This window comes from Dermacentor silvarum, chromosome 8, assembly GCF_013339745.2.
Source record: "Dermacentor silvarum isolate Dsil-2018 chromosome 8, BIME_Dsil_1.4, whole genome shotgun sequence".
Classification (NCBI taxonomy): domain Eukaryota; kingdom Metazoa; phylum Arthropoda; class Arachnida; order Ixodida; family Ixodidae; genus Dermacentor; species Dermacentor silvarum.
In genome coordinates, this window is record NC_051161.1 from 6595722 (window position 1) to 6604323 (window position 8602).

General features: G+C 47.7%; 1 pseudogene; it reads right to left on the reverse strand.

The window, feature by feature from the left end:
* Positions 1-2377: 2377 nt before the first annotated feature.
* On the reverse strand, positions 2378-2547 carry LOC119462991 (U2 spliceosomal RNA; annotated as a pseudogene).
* Between the last annotated feature and the right edge of the window lie 6055 nt (positions 2548-8602).

Consider the following 8602-nt stretch of genomic DNA (forward strand, 5'->3'; position numbering starts at 1 on the left):
CTTACTTCGAAATATGTAATGTCGCCAATTTTCTTCCATGTCACTAAAAAGAAAAGTCATCGGTCGCTAAATAGAAAGATTTGTCGCTGGACAGTCGAGAAAGTCGCTATATCTAGGACAAAATTCCTAAAATGGCAACACTGCTACAGCTTATCTGGCGCAGAACGCCACCATCACGTTAGAGCGCATCGCAATTTTTCCAAGTTTAGAGCAACGGAATCACGGCTTACTTTTCTTTCTATGTGGCTGCAGGTAGAGCATCACGACGGTTCCCACATTGTCGCCTCAAAAGGACTGCTGCTATGGTAGCGAGAACATTGTCAGGATAGCCTGCATCCACTAAGCGAAGTTTGAGCTTCAAAAGAAACATAAATGAGATGTGAAACTAATGCTGCCGAACATTAAGGAAACACTAGTAAACAGTCGCTCTTTTTAGGTAGTTTTGGGAAGACTGAGTTGTAAGTCAGCAAGGGCTTATTGGCACGGGCCTCGTACACGCAGCATGATCGTTCCTCGTGCAAACAAAATCGGGTAGCTTGCACTAGTGGCGCAAGGCTAAAGACACAATGGAGCTGATTGGTTCCTAGCTGGTCTTGGCTATACGAAGTTATGCTAAATTATGCGAAGTGATGCTAAGTTATACGAAGTGTACAAGCACTTCCTCGTGGTCTGTGGCATCGGGGAACGCCTCGCGAAGCACTTGCAGTCCGAGCACACGTAGGGGAAGTGGGGCGAAAGCTATGCACAGTGTACGGGCGGCGCGCAGCAGACGACACGCCGGGATGATGCCACGGCGCATGCGCAGTAGCGCGCAGCTGGTGGGAGCTTAGTCGAACCGCCGCCAGAGGCGCCTGCTGCAGTCACGGGCACCGCGAGCGTTCGGCGCTAATGCAGGGAAACGGAGAAGCGCGGATGGCGTCGGCAGCACCTCTGTGCGTTGCCTCGTTGGTGCTGCTACAATTTGTTTCTCTCTCTCTCGCTCTCATGTTCTCTTTATCTCTCCCGATCATAGCGCATGACGCTCCGCGAGGTGGTTGCTAGGCGACGCAGCGGCAGGTGGCATACATTACGAACGGCTTAAACAGCTCCGCTGTTAAAATAATCGGACATCGAGGAAGCGGATTATCCCATCAACAGGTATCTCACGCATTCCTCTTTCTAGTGAGGCTCAGCGACTCTGGACAATGGTCAGTATGTTTGCAGTTTCGGATTCAAAGGAACCAAAACGGCAGTCAGTTCCGGTTCCTTTGAAACAAAAACAAAACACGAAATGAGGAAAAGAGTCCGCTGCTCAGCGAGCATCGTAAGAACATTGACAAGAAGAAATGGAGAGCTTTTTGGCCTTCATTTCAGGCTGTGTGATTGTCGACTATTTATTTATAGAATAATGATCGTCGGGACTCGGAAGAACAGCAACCAGCTAATCAAAGAGATTACTGAAGCAGAACTCATTACTAGGCTTAGTGAACTTTGTGTGTATTGAAACCATCAGTCACGATACTATAAACTGAATCAGAATTGTTTAGACGAATTGTGAATGCGGTGAGCATGTAGTACGCCTGATTACATGCAAGATTTCTCGTCAATTAACCATCAGTTGAAGTTAAGCGCTGCATATGTCTCCGCTTCTCTTTTGTGGCCTGGGTTTTTCTACGCAATGTGCACTTGTCAAGTCTTTCTCCTTTGCCGCCCACGGTGAACCATTTGTACTATGCTCAGATTCTTTAGAATGGTTAATATGCCGCCATAGTCCGTTAATGTGATGCGGCTGTGAACGGGTTCATGCGGACGTGGACTTATGTACACGTCCGTTCTGTCTGTTCTGGCCTGCCTTTTCCCTCTGTGCAGAATCACGAGGTCCCAACCTTTTACAGCGAAGCTGTATGTGGCTAGTTTCCAGTGGATCGATGCTCGTAGACCAAAAGCCATGGGCCGATTTCGAAGGTAGTGCAAAAAATTGAAGGACACTTTGTAAATTCCAAAGTGTGCTCGGCGAAAGCCTGTGCCCACTGGACTGACTACCGCCGCATGCGCATTCGCTCATTCTTCTTCTGGCGTTTGGTATCGGTGGAATCCACATTCTTGGAGCGCTTCTCCGAACAGCTTGCTGTGGAATCATCACCGGGCCGCTTGGGAGCCATCCGACTGACTCGACTGCTGCAACAAGACGTCTGACTAAGGAGCGTTGCCGCGCGCACCGCTGTGCCATCACGTGATTGCTGAGAGAGTGTAAGGGGGAGAGGTCACAGCTGTGGCAGCACAACTGTTGCTATGCGCCGCTGTGCCATCACGTGATTGCTGAGAGAGTGTGAGGGGGGGGGGGGAGGCCACAGCTGGCACTATTCCAAGGCACGGATGGACGGACGGTCGGACGCCGCGAGTATGAGCCATTAAAGGCTTTCGCCTTAATACCGGGCCGACCCGCGGCAGAGGTGAAGCAGGCTTCAAGCACTCCACCAACTTGCAAAAATAAGTTTAATATCTTGGGTCCAAATAGAACCCGTATCAGATAAGAACAGATACTACACTTTGACCCGCGTCGGCCATGTCTACGTTCGCACCATACACTTGTACGCCATTCCGTGTATTCAAACTAGTACCTACCAATTTGAGTGTCTTCTATCTCTTGACGTCATGCTCTACGTAGGCTCCGTTCCTCAGTTCTGCTCTGACTGTGAATTGGGTAGGCCGCGTGTTGTACGGTCTGAAGAACAGCGTGCCAACCAAGAACAACGGCGTGAACAGAAAATGGAATGGGCGCGGAGGTGGAGGAAGGAGACCAACGACGATGAGCGGACGCCAAGCCAAGTTTGTATGGGTGTTCTGTGGCCAAGCGTATAGCGTGCTGCCCGGCAGGACCGCGAGGCGGAAAGAAATGCGAACCGTCCGTGTGGCCCCGATCCCGCAAACATGGGACGTTTCACAGGAGCAACGGTCAATCACCACATACACAGCTTCGCTGGTCATCCACCTTCGCAGAGTGGAATGGCACTGAAATCTTTTTTTTTTTTCAAATAAATGGCCGTTTCGCCGGAATAGTCATTCTGTCAGCACATGTCCAGCAAGCATTATTGGCGAAAGAATAAGGAGGGCTGCAAGGAACCGCCTGTCCTTGTTTCTCCGCTCTCTTTTCTCTGACGGATAATTCTATTCATTCGCCCCGTCCTCTGTACATCAGACGTGGAGTCAGCTGGTATAGTACAAGCACTACCAGCTCCTTTGTCGGGCGTGTCATGCAGTTGATCGTTAACCGTGCTCTAAAGAGCGATATTGATTTGTGTTTGGTAAATTGCCCTGCTCGAACACCGACAAGGTCATCTCATGCAAAGGGAAAGACGCCAGCTGCAATTATCTGTGATGTCATGAATTTCGGTAAATAATAGTTTTATTGTATTTTAATACTTAAACAAGAAGTTCTGAAAAAAAATTTTTCCACAAAACAAAAGCGAATACGAGTAAATAATTTCAAATCGGTGACATCCAACTGACTTACTGGCGCTGAAGGTTTGATTGACCTTCCGCGCTAAGTGATCAATCTTTTTTTTTCGCCCAATCAATGGAAACGGAGCTTTTAAAGAGTACTTCATCGATGTAATGTTATTTCGTATTCATTTAACGCACGTCTGGTCACTCTGCTGCAGATTTTTATGAGATACCAGTCGCATAGTACGGTCAACAAAGACTCGCCTGGATGGCCACTCCTATATGCAATGAAACAGCAAAACCACTTGGCCGACGCAGTAACGTATCAGCAATATTTATTTCGCATCAACTGTCCATTGAAACCTGTCTATTTTGTTTTCGTTAATTTACTTCCTTGTCTTGTGAACTGTAGACTTTTCTTTCTTCGTGTTTGTTGTTTGTTTGTTTTGTTTGTTTTTGCGTGATAATCCTGTTTGTTTGTTGGTTGGTTTGTTTGTTTGTTTTTGCGTGATCATCCTGTTCGTGCACTTTATTTTATTCTGTGCGGTCTGTGCCCTGTTGTAGAATGTGCTCTCTCTATAGTTAAGTCATAGTCGACTGGCCAAGTTTGAGTAATTATGCTGACTCCACCATGAATTCACCTTCTCCTGTCTGCCTGTTTCCTTGAGCAATGTCAAGGGTGCATGTTATTCTAAAGATCAATATTTCGCGTAGTAAAGTTCAAAGGTTCTTCTTGGTTCCACTCTTCTACTTGGGCGTCCGAGACGCACCGCCAGAGCCGGTTTACGCAAGTAGAGGATGTACTGCCGCTAACGATAGCGGTGACTGGTTCGCTGGATGCTTCTGCTCGATCGAAGTAGACACAGATGACGAGAGAAAAGAAAAACTTTCTATTTACAATTATTTACAAGAACTTACAAGTACAGAAACACATACAAGGCGGAACTGGTACGCATAGGGCGACCCTATATCGACATAGTCGATGGTGCATAGCACCGAAGTTTGTCCATAACGCTTGGACGGGGCAACGGGGCCACGTTTTCAACCCTTCGGTGCCCCGCCCCAAGCATTTACCACCCAATTGCCCACGAGTGGCTGTGAGTGGTCCGCCGACGCACCAATCACGAATCCTGTGCTAGGATCGTCTTGTTGGCCGGCACTTCCGGTATTGCGCTTCTCCCTCTCCCTCAAAACAATATACAAATAACAACCACGTTCCAAGAAAGGGGGGGGGGGGGGTGACAGATGCATAGCACGCGTGCTCCCTGGCCACGCCACAGCGCCCAGCACAATGGGCTCAATAAAATTCTAACAAGCAGGCAGCACCTGCAAGCCAAAGTGCTCGACCTTTGGTGTGACCCCTTCCCCGCTCGCACTTACTAGAAAAACTGATAGCGCAGTAGCTGCGGGCATACGTCAATGAAACGTGGCGACCGACACTTTGGGATCACGTACCCCTATTCAGTAAATGTTTGCTCGAAGAAGCCTTTCACGACGGCCGATTGGCAACGGTCTTCCGTCGTCATGCGCCGCCCCATCATTTCTCAGAGCCAGTCGGTCCGCAAGTACATCTGGTCAACTGTAATCGCGTCCGTCACGTTTGACTCCACTTGAAAGCGTGTCTCCGAATGAATTTCTGAACCGTGCGCCACAACCGGCAAGGGTCGTTGACGCGTCACGCCTTGCTGCCACAAATCGCCCCTCCACGTGCCGGTTTTAATCTGGCATTGTCATGAGCCGTGCGCCTGCTCATCTCGGCGCCGTCAACGCGACGGGCATCCGCCGCCGACCAATTATCCTATTGTGCTTTGCCTGTCAAGCAAGGACCATTGACCAAATACGCTAGCCGTCGCTTAAGCTTTCCTCTGCAGCCGTTCCCTTCAACAGGATGAAAAGGGTGCAAAATGCCGGTTTCAAGCTTGCCGATCTATAATTAAAGACAAAACTGGTTCCTTTCTAGGAGCAGGCTTACACGCGTCTTCGGCCAAAGCTTAGGTTTCGCAATTATTCGAGAGCACTGAAGTTCGCTTTAGTTCACTTGCTAATTGTTCACTATGAAATTGGTGACAACAGGCACAATATTTCTATTGAGCAACAGCGTTATACCCAGAACAATGGCACAATGAAAATTCTTTCAAAGTGATCCCCAGCCAAGAGTAAAAGAATGCACGCGCGTAACTTGGAGAAAATATTCGGAGGTATCGCTTTGAGGAGAAAGTGAAGATACTGGTGAAGGTTCCTGTGCGCCTCATGGCTTGGGAGCGGTACCAGCTAGGCAGCACTCCCTGTGCTGGATTACGCAGTGTGGGTTCAGTTTATTCACCACACACATACAGCTCCACATGCTTTGCGGCAACTTGACCCACATCCCCGGTTCACGATAGCAGTATGACAGCAATGGGAAGTTATATCTGTGTGGAATGAAAGCATTGTCACGAGCTCTACACATGAAAAAGCATTTGTTCTATTGTTCTACACATAAAAAATGTCACAGTTTCGCCCTAAGGGCGAAGCAATGAATGCGATAGCAACACAGCAATGTCATACGAAGTAAGGTGAGCGGCTTTGGTAGCAATATGAATTGTAGTAAACATGAGCTGATTAATTAAGCAGGTGTGCTGCGGCGTAAGTAGACCGACATGAAGAGAGACTCGATGACCACGAGAAGGCGCGTGTGAAACGGTGGTGTTGATGAGAAGCGCTTCCCGTGGGCAGCGCGTGCGAAGGGACACACCTGTAGCGCTGCACTGCCGATCCGGGCAGTATTGCATGTGTAGCGTGCGTTGGAAAATATGGCCCGACTATTACTAACTGAATGAACAAGCGTGGTGTGAGCGCGCACAAACAAACATGAATAGATCACACTGAATGACTGCAGACAACGACTGTCAAAACGCTGGCAGCAAGCGCATACGCCGCAGCAACGGGCGAAGGTGCGTGTGGTCTATCGCTTCAACGGAAACTGAGCGGCGAATGCACGGCGCATAAAGGTCAGAGCCGTGTGGTGATAAGCGACGGTGCGAGCGAGCGACGAGCGCGGTTGTTGGCAGAGTAGAAGTGCGACCCCCCCCTCTCTCCCTCCGGCGCTGGCTACCCGCTTCCTTGCTTGCCCGTGGGAGATTGAGTGCGTTCGCTCTCCGTGATAGCGCCCGTCCCCGCACGCTTCCGCTCGGGCATACGGCGCGCGGCGAAGATTTTATCTATAGGGAACCTCACGGCGACGACGACGACGGCGACGACGACGGCAGAAATCCGGTTGAAGTGTACATATAATTGCTATCGCAATAAAAAAAATAGAACTATTTCGGTGAGAAAAATTCTCTACTAACAAGGCATGATATGCATTAGCTTAACGCTAGTTATGTCAAATATGCGACCGCTAATTGCGAACAGAAACGCCCGCTTCGAAACCCGCGGCACCAACCGCCGTGCTTCCGCGCCCGGGGAGCGATCTTGCTGTCGACTGCAGCGCCGCCGCTGCTGTCATGATTGCTTGTAGAGTGTACTAGAATATGGTCGAGTGGGACGAGCGGCTGGGGCGGCGCATGCTTTGCAGTGAGGCGCCCGACGTGGAAAAATACTGGGGCGGCGCTGCGGTCGAACTGGATTGGGCCGCATCAAGGTCGCGCCGTTGGAAACTGCTGGCGATACTGCTCGGCAGGGTCATTCGTACAACTTCTCGCGCTGGTATTTGCGTTCAGACCAATCAAATGGGGTTCATAATTGCATATGACATGCAGATATGCCTTAAGAATAAATTCCTTTTCTTTCTCTTATTTATTTATTTTTTATTATTTTCGAATGCCGCTCGGTGATTGCGCGTGCATTGCGGCCGCAGTGTCGGATTTCATTCTACTCTGTTATTGTATGGTTCCCTTTGGAGAAAAAATATTTTGCTCGTTCTTCAAGCAGCATGTATCTCTCGTGTGTATTGTTGCGCATATAGTTTTCCATCAGTAGGACTCGTGAAACGCAGACGGAGAAACACATGTAACCTTCCTGCTTGCCGCTTCAAACAAGTAAACAGCGTGTATCTGCTCCACGCGGCGCTTTGAACTCAGATTTACGGGAAGCATTGTTATAGATAAAAAAGAAGAGTAAACTGCAGCGCAACATTCCATTCAAGTTTTTGCCTTCCTCGCGGTAGGACCTCGAGCGCCGAAAACAGTTTTTGTTACTCATTCTATATGCTCATCTTTGACCATATAAGCCGTACGTGGAAATTGTTTCCCCTGTCAATACTTCAAAAAAAGAAAAGAAAGAGAAGGAAAGAAAGAAAGCAGAGTAAACAGAATCCGGAGCAATTGGTACGGGGTTATTTATTGCTGTCGGACCTCGAGCGCCGAAAACGGTTTTAGTTAGCCATTCTATATGCTAACCTTTGGCCGTAAGCCGTACATGGAATTTTTTTTGCCAGTCGATACTTCAAAAAAGAAAAAAAAAGAAAAAAAGAAGCCTGCGCGGTAGCCTAATTATGCCTATATCGTGGATACGGCGTTGCGCTGCTAAACTGGAGCTCGCGGGTTCAAACATCCAGGTCACGGAATTCGATGGAAACGAAATGGAAAAAAGGCTCGTGTACTTCTATTTAGGTGCACGTTAAAGAACCCCAGGTGGCAAAAACTAAACCGGGTGCCTCATAATCATATCGTGGTTTTGCCACGTAAAACCGAAGAATTTGCTTATATTAAAAAAAGAAAAAGAAAAAAGCAGGTGACTGCGTTCTTCGGCTTATTTCTGGGGGTGTAAACATAAATTATTCTTGGGTCTGATTTCCGAGAAAAACATGTTACGCTTATCCTATATTTCATGCATAAATGTAATGCCGTTCCCAAATGTATGACCGCTCAACTCTGCAGCTTATATATATAAACGGCTGCGTTCAGTTATATATATATATATATATATATATATATATATATATATATATATATATATATATATATACAGGGTGTTTCAAAATTTATTTAACTTTCAAAATTTATTTAAGGTTACCTGTGGCAGATAGCACAATTCTAGCTCATGAGCTGATCTACTCGAAGAGGCGGACATTACTAGCAAAAAAAAATTAAAATGCCTAATCGACTAATTAACAAAAACTTGCTAATTAAGTTTTTAACTAATTAACTGATGGCGCATATTGCAATTTACAAATTGTAGCCGTGGAGTTCACAAGACG